The 12,120-nt window shown below is 50.5% G+C and overlaps 1 protein-coding gene across 1 annotated transcript in view; it reads left to right on the top strand.

Annotated features, from left to right (window-relative positions):
- Window positions 1-594: 594 nt before the first annotated feature.
- The window catches only part of RAB5C (RAB5C, member RAS oncogene family), a 25,602-nt gene continuing 14,076 nt past the window's right edge, over window positions 595-12,120 (top strand). The window contains exon 1 of the mRNA XM_039256812.1: window positions 595-695. The gene's annotated coding sequence lies outside the window, so the exon portion shown is untranslated. The remainder of the gene's footprint in view (window positions 696-12,120) is intronic.

Here is a 12,120-nt window from a genome sequence, read left to right as displayed (position 1 = left end):
AGGAAGGTCCTGGTTACGGCTGAGTAGTGGCAGGGGCTCTCCTTTTGATCTCTCTGGTTCACCTCCAGAGAACCCTTCCTATAGCACTTCCATCACCTTCCTCATTACAGAATGTCCCCAACAGCTGACTTGGCAGCTCTGTGCAGACGGAGGCTTCTCCGGTTTAGCCAGTGCTCAAGACTGCGGCCTCATGTGCATTATTCATTCACACCATATTTCCCTTTTCCCAATTCTGCGCACACAGTCGTCTGCCCTCTTCCAGCGCTCTGCCACCCGCCTCCCCTCGGGGCTCCTGGAAGCCTGGGTGACGCGTTTGGCAGCCCTGGCTTTAAAAATTTCCCGGCCGGGCTCCGCCTCGCCGGCTGCGGGCTCCACCCTAACCCTAAGTCCCAGGCGGCCACCGGCTCCTCCCAGCGCTCTGAACTACAAGTCCCGCCGTCCTTCGCGCGCGCTCTCCCGCCTCGTCCGTGCCCCCCACCGGCGTCGCTTGTAAGTCGGTCAACAGTGCCTCCCATTGGCCTCTCCGCCCTGTCAGTCACCTGGGGAGTGTTGAGGGGCGGGCCTGAGGCGGAGATCCGGATCCGGAGCGGCTGAAAGGCGGAAGTGGAGGCCGGAGCCTGGGACACCGCCGGGGGTAGAGGAGCGGAGCCTGTCCGAGCCCCGGCCCCAAGTAACGCCACCGCCCCGGAGCCGCCGTGAGTGTGCCTGTCCCGAGACCCAGTGTTTCGCTTGCGTTGAACCCTCTTCGGGGCAGCACTTCCTCCCGCCCAACCCCGGCTTAGGGGGATACTGACCCCTCCCCCGACCCGTAGCCCCCTCTTAGGGGGCTCCCCAGGCGTCGGGCCAAAGGGGGGCCCTTCTTACCTTCCCTTACCTGTCCTTTATGAGCCTTGAGAAACCTCCGGGGCTCTCCTCTGGCCTGTCCAGTCCAGTTGTGGAAAGGGGAGACCCCAAATTCTGCTCCTTCTGCTCCCAGAACTGGAGGAATCTTTGCTAGGCATGAAGGAGGCGGTCTTCCTTCTCAATAGAGGCGGCGAGGAGTGCTGTCTGTCGCCGTCCCCCCCACCCCCCCAGCCCACACTGTCCCACAAAAACAGTTGTTCCCTCCAGCCCTAGAGAAATTTTATCTCGATTTCCTGGGGGGCGGAGGGGGCCTGGCTGACAACGTTCCACTCGCACAGGCTCCCATAGCTCCTCCCTTCCCTTCTTTCCTCAAGCCAGGGAGCCAGCCAGGATCTCAGCAGAATTTGAAGTCTTGGGCACTTTTTAGGGATGAGCTGTCTTCTTGTCTTGCCCCTTCCACCCCCAGATCTGTCCTCTAGTTATTATTGTTCCCTAGTTGTGTTTTCTGAGTGTATTTCTCTTCCTGCCTCTGAAAAATTTAGCTGAGGTTTGCTTAATCCTAGCTACAGATCACAGATCAGGGTGGATCTGCCCATTCATTATCTTCTCTCTCCCCTCCCCTCCCCTCCCCCTCCCCCTTGCTCCAGGCTCAGCCCTGTCCTCCTAGAGCACGTGAGTGGTTTCCCAGCTGCTTCAGAGGGACTGCCCCTCCTAGGACTGCTGTCTGCTGGTCTTTAGGGAGGAGGCAAAAGACCAAAAATTAGGAATCTGGGATTGAAGGGTCCTGGGCCATCCCTTTCCCACTCGCAAACACACACGCACCTCCTTGATCAACAGGTCTATGCCACTTCTAGCCCTTGGCCTTCTCCAATCCCTTCTGAGCTTGGACAAATTGTAGATTACAGAGGAGTAAGTTGGGAGCACAGTGGCACCTCTGGGTTCTTAATGTGCTAATTTTTGTAGCCCAAGGAATTCCCATACATGCCAGCAAGGGCTGATTCCCGGCCCCCCCCCTCCCCCACCAGCCTTTCCAAGAGGCAGTTTGTGCTGACATCTGATCCTTGTCTGGTGCTTGGGACCTATGTGTGTGAGATGGCTGTTGTCTCAGACCAGGCTGGGAGGTTCTTTGTTAGGTGGCCAAAGTACAGGCCAAGACTGTACCTTAATGAGAGTAGCCTGACTCTTTGAGGCCATGACTGACCCTTGCTATCTACCTCCGAGGAGGGGCGGAAAGGCCATGTAGTCTTTGGCAGTTTCTATAGCTCTTCAGTGTCCTATGCCATCTTCACTGCTCTTACAGGTGCTAAACGTTTTCTGCCTTGAGACCTTCCTGATTTCTGAACAGTCAGTCACCAGTGTCTGACTCCTACAAACTTTTGAGCTAGACCTGGGATGCACTCATTTCATTTTGTATCGGACACCAAAAAAGCCTCCCTTATTGGGGTCAGCAGTTGGACCACTAGCGTGGTCTTCTTTGGAGGGTTGTCGGAGATGTCTGTGGCCAGCCTGGTTTCTCTAATCTGGTCAGCCTGTGCCTCTGAGGGGCAGGGCTGGAGAGGCCTGAGTGCTCCCTGGCCATCGGTCTCTGACCAAACTTATCTCCTCTGTTGTGGGCTGTGGTTTCTGAAACTCTTCGGGAGTCACAGGCTGAGGCTGCCAGCCTTCTGAGGGGACCCTCTTTGTCTGGGCATGCTCTCCTAGCTAGGATTCTGAAACAGGTTTTCGAAAGAGAAGCTCTCCCTTTCCGAGAGATGTGGCAGGCATCAATGCCCCGGGTAGTTAGGCAGCCGCTTCTGGGATCCAGGGATTGTAGAGTCCAAGCGGAGATCAGACACTGCTTGGCAGAAAGAGGAAGGGCTCTGTGTGCCACAGAAGCCTGTCCTCTCGTGCCTCTTTCTAGATGGCCTTTTCTGCCTTCATGCGATAGAGAGGTGGTAAGACGGAGTTTTAGAAGCCATTTTAAAGTTGCAGGGTTTTTTCACGGATGATCCTCCCAGGAAACAAAGTTCTTTTCATACCTGTTCCTTACAAGAGCCCTGGGAGATCATGAGATTTTGTATCTCCATCTTAGAGATGATGCTAAAGGAATTTAAAGTAGCTAGCCTTAGGTCATCCAGTTAGAAGTTGGGATTTAGGATTCCGTGTGCCTCTTCCCTGAGAATGGGCCCTTCTTCGGGCCTCTTCAAGGAATGGGCCTACATACAGGGTGAACGAGCAGAGGCCCCACTGCAGATCCTTTAGCATCCCTGTCACTGACACCCCCCCCCAGCTTCTGTTTTCTTACCCACCCCCACTCCACCCTCCTATCCTCCTCGACCCCCATCTCCTCTGCCTCTGAGGACTGTGGCAGTTACGAGTCCCAAGTCAGTACTCTTCGGGGGGGGGGAGAGTTTGCTGACATCTGTACCATTAACTTCTGGGAAAGTCATGATGGTTAGAAAATGAAAGTAAAAGTGAGTGGACTCAGGGGTCTCTCTGGGGAGGGTTATGGGTGTTGGGAGCCGCAGAGCTGGCTTCTGCTTTGCCCCCTGATTCCCCTTGCTGCTCGTGGGTGGGAAGAATATGACTGCCCACCAGAAGCTCCTTTCACTAGAATTTACATGGAAACAGCAAGGTCATAAATTTAAATTCAGCCCCACGAAGCAGATCCTTCCTAGAGAGAGCCTTCTTCCTCTGAGCCTTGCCCAGTAAACAGAGAGGTGGTATGGTAGGTGGAAAGCACAAGAGCTTGAGAGTCAGCCGGAGCTAGGTTGTTATCTGGACTCCCCCACTTACCAGTCGCATGGCCTTGGACTTGTTACTTGATCTTGTTGAGCCTCTGTTTCTTCCAGTAAAAATGAGGATACAAAGTATTTTGCAGGAGAAACAGGGTAAAGGAGCTAGTCCAGTGCCTGGCAGAGAATAGATAGATAGATACTCACAAATAGCAGTTTTGTGGGTCAGTGGGGTTTTGAAGGCAGATTATAATTCATCCCTAAGATTCTGATTCGGCATCTGTACCAAGTGTTGCTCTTCTGCTTCATGGTTTCTTATGTTGTCTCATCTCATAGATGAGAATCGATGTGGGTGGTATTCCCATCTTCCAGAAGAGAATGCTAAGGCCATGACTCTGCTTCTTCGGCTGGGGTCCTTGGACCCTACTGGGGTCCTGTGCTATGGATAGGGCAAGCCACAGACTAAGAGGGGTCTTTGCATCTTCTAGGCACTTCCGTCTTAGTTTTAAGCATTTTTGTATTAAAACAGCCCTGGATCTATTACAGATTGGAATGCAAAGTTTACATGAGTTTAAGCTACAACAAGAAACCGAAAGACAGTGTTTTGTTTGTGGCAGGCTGCTTCGGGTTCAAGTCCCAGATTCCTGGGGTTTTGCGTTTCCTCCTCCAAAAGTTAGGGGTACTTTGGTTGGTGCTATTTGAGAAGCACTGCTTCAGGTGGGATTTATAATACTTTATTTTTTTTTTTTAAGTTTATTTGTTTATTTTGAGAGAAAGAGAAAGAATGAGCAGGAGAGGGGCAGAGAAAGAAAGAGAATCACAAGCAGGCTCCATGCCATAAGTGTAGAGCCTGACGCAGGGCTCCAACTTATAACCTTGAGATCATGACCTGACCTGAGATTATGAGCTGAGATCATGACCTCAGGCGCCCCGGAGGATAGGATTTATAAACTGGGATGTCACCAAGTCCAGGTAATAGTGCTTCTAAGAGTCATGGCAGAGAATTGGAATATATCTTAAGGAGTCTTCCACATTAATAGCCTGGTATTTTAAAAGAGTAGTTTTCAGATTAAATACCCCTACCTCCTGTATATAGGAACAATAATACAAGTAAAAATGCAACTTTTTGAGCTTTGCTTACTATGCATCAGGTTCTCCTCAGCCCTTCATATGTCCTGAGTCCTTAATCCTCCTCTGACAACCCCAGGAGGGCGGAACTGTGTCCAATTCCCTCGTTTTGGTGGGAAACTCGCATCAGGGGTCAGAATCGAGCACAGACCCGATACCCGTGCTGCGGAGCCCCTCTTGTCCCACTTCTGGGCTGTGTGCTCCTCCCTTTGCCTCGAAGGCTCTTCCCCGCCTCACCTGCCTCAGATCCACATCTCCCGGCTTCTCTTAAAGCACATTTGGCCCTTGGAACATCACTTCCTCTGTGAAGCCTTCCCTTCCCCCAAGTAGGCTGAGGGCTTTTCTCTTCCCTGCACTTCATTCTTAGTACCCCTTGTCTAGTGCATGAGCCCTGGAGGGGCGCGGATCATGTCCCGTTTTATCTGTGTCCAGTCCTCCCACGTCCCCAGCATGGAAGGCCCCCACCAGGCGTGTTAAAGGAAAGGGCAAACATGCATAGGTGCCCTTGAAGCACGTGGCTGTCCATGCATGTCCTTTGACACACACTTTCTGCGCTCACACAGTGTGGATCCCAAAACCTGGGCCATATCTTTGGCCCGTCCTTCAGCAAGTTGCTCCCAAACAGGAGAGCAAACAGATGAATGGGTTGAATGTTACAGTTCAGGTGACACAGGGGTGGGGACAAGTCACAAACTAAATTCCAGAGAGTAGCCATCTCCCAGTCTCCAGTCTTTCTGGTGAAGGGTTTCACGGGAAAAGACGGCCGTGGCTTTGGCCGTCCATGTTCCGCCAGCTACCTTCTGCAGCATGTGGACTTGGTAACTGTGCTTCCGCGGCTGCTCATGGTGAGGCAGCACCAACACCAGGCTGGGACTCAGCAAGATCACAGGGGCGACTTTACCTCTGGTCCGGCGCTGCTGCTTTGCGCGTCTGCATAGGCTCGTCCGTGTTCGTGAAGGAGGGAGGTCTTGAGAAAGCGGCACCAGCAGCCGTGTAGACCGGTGGTGGTGGGAGCAGCCTTCGCTTTGTGACCTTCTCCCATGGCCTTCAAACTCCCAGGTCCCGTGCCTGCGGAATGGGGCACCTCGGGACCGTTGATGTGGCTTCTGGCACCCCTCTTCCCACACACCCCTCAGTGCGGCTCCGCAGAGAGTTCGCTTGTCTAAGGAACATGAGTTTATGGTCACTGGTGTCCTTGGATCTCATTTTGCCACAAGATGGGCCACTGCCTTTTTTTTTTTTTTTTTTTTTTTTTTTTTTTTTTTTTTAGTAAACCTTATTTCAGAATAGTTTTAGAATAACTGCAAAGGTAGAACAGTTTTCAGTTTTCTCACCCGCTCACTTTCTGCTGTCATTAACGTCTTACATCGATATCACACATTTGTCACACTGAGCCAATTTTGATACATAATAAATCATGAAAGGCCTGCACCTCCTTTCACTTTTATCTAAGGTCCGTTTTCCATTCCAAGATCCCTGTCTGGACACCACGGTACATTTAGTTGTCGTGTCTCCTTAGGCTCCTCTTGGCTGAGACAGTTTCTTAGACTTTCCTTGTTTTTAATGAGCTTGACCATTTTGAGGAGTAGCGCTCAGGGATTCTTTAGTGTGTTTTCGGCTGGGATTCATCTAATGTTTTTCTCGTGATTACTCTGGGGTTTTGAATCAGGGGGAGGAAGACCACACAGGTGAAGTGCTGCTTTCATCACGCATCAAGAGTACATGCAGTTGGGGCGCCTGGGTGGCTTAGTTGGTTAAGCGTCCAACTTTCACTTAGGTCATGATCTCACGGTTCGTGGGTTCGAGCCCCGCGTCGGGCTCTGTGCTGACAGCCAGCTCAGAGCCTGGAGCCTGTTTCCAGTTCTGTGTCTCCCTCTCTCTCTGACCCTCCCTTGCTCACGTTGTCTCTCTCTCTCCNATTTACCAACTAAATTACAAGCTTTATAACCTATTAAAATTCAACCAACAGTATATCATAGAAGCTAAAACCAGTAAAAAAAAAAAAAAAAAAAAAAAAGAAGAAGAAGAAAAAAGAATAGTGAAGAGTCAGTCCCCAAACTGCATGACAGATTCAGTCCAATGGTAACATTACCTATTCTGTGTCTCCCTCTCTCTCTGACCCTCCCTTGCTCACGTTGTCTCTCTCTCTCCTAGAAATAAATAAAAACATTAAAAAAAAAAAAAAAAAAAGAGTACATGCAGTTAATGTGACTTCTCACAGTTGATGTCAACCTTGGTCACTTGGCTGAGGTGACGTTTGTCAGGTTTCTCCACTGGAAAGTCACTGTCTCCCCTTCCCTTTCTGTCCTGTCCTCTTTGGAAGGAAGTCATTATGTACAGGGCACATATACACTTGACCAGGGGACTATGCTCTTCCCCAAGGGCAGTGTATCTACGTGAATTATTTGGAATTCTTGTATAGGAGAGCTTTGTCTGTTGTCCCTCGTTTCTTTATTCATTTATTTTTTAAAAATTTAATTAATGAATTTACTTATTTTGAGAGAGAGAGGAGAGAGAGAGAGAGTGCGAGTGAGCAGGGGAGAGGCAGAGAGAGAGGGAGAGAGAAAATCCCAAACAAGATCTGCACTGTCCGCACAGAGCCTGATGCAGGGTTTGACGTGAGTTTATGACCTGAGCCGAGATCAAGAGTTGGATGCTTAACCAACTGAGCCACCCAGGTGTCCCTATTCATTCATTTATTTAAAACAGTATGGACTCATGGCTATTTATTTATACTTTGGTTTGTAATCAGTATGACTTAATTTTATTGCTCAGATTGTTCCAGATCTGGTCACTGGGAGCTTTCTTAGGTCCCTTTGACCCACCCCATCATTGGGGGTGGGGGTGGGGTTCCATTTTTTGAGAACTTTTTTTTTTTTTTAATTTTTTTTAATGTTTTATTTATTTCTAGGAGAGAGAGAGAGAGACAGCGTGAGCAGGGGAGGGTCAGAGAGAGAGGGGGTCACAGACTGAAACAGGCTCCAGGCTCTGAGCTGGCAGTCAGCACAGAGCCCGACGCGGGGCTCGAACCCACGAACCGCGAGATCATGACCTAAGCGAAAGTCGGACGCTTAACCGACTAAGCCACCCAGGCGCCCCGAGAACTTTTTTTTTTAATGTTTATTTATATTCGAGAGAGACAAACAGAGCAGGAGTGGGGGAGGGGCTGAGAGAGAGGGAGACGCAGAACCCAAAGCAGGCTCCAGGCTCCGAGCTGTCAGCACAGCTCACAAACCGGGAGATTATGACCAGAGCTGAAGTCAGACGCTTAACCGGCTGAGCCATCTGGGCGCCCCTTTTGAGCACTTCTTTACTCTTCATCACTGCAAGATGCTCCAGGCTCACCTTGCATGTTTCCTGCCCCAGTCCTGGAATCAGCTGTCTCTTCAAGACCACTGCCTTTTTTTAGCAACTGTTTTCCTCAAATTTGTTGATACAGAGCTGTGTGGATGGGTTCAAGTTGTTTCTTTTGCTGCTTAGTCACTTTAAAAAAAATTTTTTTTTTAATGTTTTATTTATTTTTAAGAGAGAGAGACAGAGTGAGCAGGGTAGGGTCAGAGAGAGAGGGAAACACAGAATCCAAAGACAGGCTTCAGGCTCTGAGCTAGCTGTCAGCACAGAGCCCGATGCAGGGCTTGAACCCACAAACCGTGAGATCATGACCTGAATCGAAGTCGGACGCTTAACCAACTGAGCCACCCAGGCACCCCAACTGTTTAGTCACTGAAGACACTCCAGTTCGACAAGGTGTAGCTGCTCCTGGGAAGTGGGTGTGGGAGACTCCTGACAGTTGACCCCAGTAGCAGGCTGTTGCTTCTCGGCTTACCCATTCATACTTCCTTTACCCCTGCCTGATGTGTTGACTCAGCCGGCAGCTGGACTGATCCCCAAATGGGCAGATTTGGTGTTTCCTCTGGAGTTTACTATCCAGTTGGGAAGCTGAGATACATAATCATCCTCTGTTTCAGGTGCCAACCTCTCCAGCCAAACCATCCAGAACTCGGTCTTAGAGGACAGTCCCTGCGGCCTGGACCGTTCTTTTGCTGCCATTCAAAAACAGGCCTCCGCTTTTGGAGGGTTTGTGGCCCTAGGCGGGCCCAGGGCAGGCTGTGCTCCAAGCTGTGATCCTGAATCACTGAGTAGCTTAAATCCTTCTGTTGTACTGTCAGCCCTCTGAAGATGCGTAACTTGAGTCCTTCTGGAAACACTAACTTGGGATCTTAACAGGAGTTGGTTTATAAGCCTCTAGCCTTCTATTCATGGCTGCATGTGTGTCCCCTTCGGGTGGCTCTGTCAGAGCCTCCCAGGAGTGGGGGAGGGCGTGGGTGGCCGTCCTCACCCTGGCTGCTCTCCTGGTCCTCACATTGCTCTCGGAGCTGCTCGGAGGCTGTGGTGATTAATGATGCCAATTTCTAAACCTCTAGCATTTCCAGCCTGGTTCTTTAGAAGGAACTCTGGTTTGTCAGCTGTCCTGGTCCTGCCCCCTCCCCCCTCCACAACTGAACTCCTTCTTCCCTTTCCTCAAAGAGGCTTTGAAATGGAAGGAAGGGCATTTGGGCTTTGAGATGCTTTCTCTTGTGGGATTCTTTCTTCCCTTTCTTTTTTTTTTTTTTAAAGAGGTTGTGGTTCAGCTCTGCCGACTTTTCAGGATAGCGGTGCCCCCCGCCCCCCATTCGTGTGGCTTTAGAAGCCAGTCTCCAGAGAATACAGGGTGAGCGTTATTGACAGGACACAGGACAGCAAGGGTGAACTGGTTCTTTTTCCAGGACACTGTTGAAAATCGCTCTCTTCGTCTGTTCCATACCAAAATGCCACAGACTGCCTGGCTTATACACAAGGACATTTATTTCTCACAGTTCTAGAGGCCGGAAGTCCAAGATTAGAGGGGCAGCCAGCATGGTCGGGTTGTGGTGAAGGCCCTCTTCCAGGCCGACTTCTCACCATGTCCTCACGGGGCAGGAGGCCAGGGGAGCTCTCTGGAGCCTCCTTTAAAAGGACGCTAATCCCAGTAATGAGCGTGCTGCCCGCATGGCCCAGTCCCCTCCCAAAGTCCCCACCTCCAGATACCATCACATTGGGATTAGGATTTCAATGTATGAATATGGGGGGGACGCAGACATTCTGACCACAGTTGATGTGTTCGGCATTCTCTCCAAACGATGGGCATTGAAGAATGGGGTCCAAGGAAACCGCAAGCAGAAGTGATGTGTGACGAGCAAATGAACATACCGATTGAGGATCTGCTTCCTTTGTAGGGACCTCCAGGGGCAGGGATTGCCTGCCCCAGGAACATTTACTGAGTGCTTGCTCAGAGCCAGGCCCTCTGCTAAGAGTCTTATGTGTATCCTCTTCCCAGCGGCCTTGGGAGATGGGCATCAGTCTTTCTATTTTATGTATCAGAAAATGGGGGCAGTGACACAACACCAGGTCACCCTAGTAAGCGGTAGCTCCGGGACGTGAACCTGGAGTTGGTCTGACTCCAGCACTTGTGCTCTTAGCCCCTACGCAGAAGGAACCTAAGTGGTCCTGTCTGAGGTCGTGTAGGGGCTCCTTGGCTGGGCTGTGGCTCCCCGACGGGGTGTGAGCAGCCTGGGAGGAGGATGTGGGTTTAAGCCTTCACCGTCTCCATCCCTTGCCAGACCCAACCAGGCCTGTACTGCAGTCTCCGTTCATCACAGATAGAAGCACCTGCTGTGTGTCAGGCTTGATATTACATGCCTGTTAAAACAAAGGAAACCTAGGGGTGCCTGGGTAGTTCAGTCGGTTAAGCATCCGACTTTGGCTCAGGTCATGATCTCATGGTTCATGAGTTCGAGCCCCGTGTCTGGCTCTGTGCTGACAGCTCAGAGCCTGGAGCCTGCTTCAAATTCTGTGTTTCCCTCTCTGTCTCTCTCAAAAATAAACATTAAAAATTTTTTAAAAAAGGAAAAGAAAGGAAACCTGTAGTGCAGCCTTGCAGCGTGTTGCTGTGAGCTCCTTTTCATCTCTGACAGTGCCCTTAGTTTCTCTGCCCTTTGCACTCTTAATCTCAAGCCCCCAAGTTCTCCAGCCTCTTGCCACCTATAACAGTCTTAATGATAATTTGGGGCCATGGAAGTAGAAGTAGGAGTCAGTCGTTGAAACTTGTTTGGACTCATTCAGTGCCTGGTTTCTTCACCTGGCACTCTTCCTGCATTTTGTTCAGCAAAGATTAGAAAGAAAAAGTCAGGGGCGCCTGGGTGGCTCCATTGGTTGAGCGTATGACTTTGGCTCAGGTCATGATCTCAGGGTTCTTGAGTTCAAGCCGCTCATCAGGCTCATGCCTCTCAGCATGGAGCCTGCTTGGGATCCTCTCTTCTCTGCCCCCGGCCCCTTTCCTGCTCTCTCTCAAAAGGAAAGAAAGAAAGAAAAACTCCACCTAAAATACTGTGCTTTGGTATCCAGGCTCCTGAGAGCAGCCTTCGTCCCTCAGATCTCTCAGTGGGAACTTTGACCTTGTTTCTTGTTAGTTGGGCGGCCTCTGAACCGCAGTGTATTTGGTGCCTGAGCAAGAGGAATTTGGTTTGCATGTCTGATACCTGATTCTCTTTTCCCCATTCGCCTCTCAGACACAGCCTCTGCCTTCTGCTCTCTGTTTAGAAGCCGAGGGCTGTGAATTCACTTGGCTTTCTTTTGTTTTTTGGTAAAGACAGGAAGGGTTTGTGAAGGACGTCAGTTGCACTTGTTGGTATGAGTAGCCCAACAAACAGGTGTGGCTGCTGACCCTGACATTTGGCAGAGGTTCTTGGCATCTTTCCGGGCCTGTGGCAGGAGCAGAAGTAGCAGCTGGCCTGGCTGGGGCTCCTGGCCCCCGCAAAGATCCTCCAGAGCCAGAGGGGAAGATGGTCCCTTCATTGCTGAGATCCCAGCTAGAACTGCCCTAAGTAAATAGGAACTGCATGAGGGGCACCTGGGTGGCTCATTCAGTTAAGCATCCAACTTTGGCTCAGGTCATGATCTGGTTGGTGAGTTTGAGCCCCGTGTCAGGCTCTGTGCCGACAGCTCAGAGCCTGGAGCCTTCTTTGGGTTCTGTCTCCCTCTCTGCACCTCCCCTGCTCACACTCTCTCACTCTCTCTCAAAAATAAACATAAAAGGGGCACCTGGGTGGCTTAGTCGGTTCAGCGTCCGACTTTCGCTTACGTCATGATCTCGCGGTTCGTGGGTTCGAGCCCCGCGTCAGGCTCTGTGCTGACTGAAAGCTCAGAGCCTGGAGCCTCTTTCAGAGTCTGTGTCTCCCTGTCTCTCTGACCCTCCCCTGCTCACGCTCTCTCTCTCTCTCTCTCTCTCTCTCCTAGAAATAAATAAAAATATTTAAAAATAAATAAACATAAAAAAACTTAAATTAAAAAAATTTTTTTTAATGTTTTAAATTTATTTCTGAGAGATGGGACACCTGGGTGGCTCAGTTGGTTAAGT

This window comes from Hyaena hyaena, unplaced genomic scaffold, assembly GCF_003009895.1.
Source record: "Hyaena hyaena isolate Hyena2069 unplaced genomic scaffold, ASM300989v1 scaffold_589, whole genome shotgun sequence".
NCBI lineage: Eukaryota > Metazoa > Chordata > Mammalia > Carnivora > Hyaenidae > Hyaena > Hyaena hyaena.
Note: the sequence above shows the minus strand (reverse complement) of the source record. Positions and strands in the feature narration are given on the sequence as shown.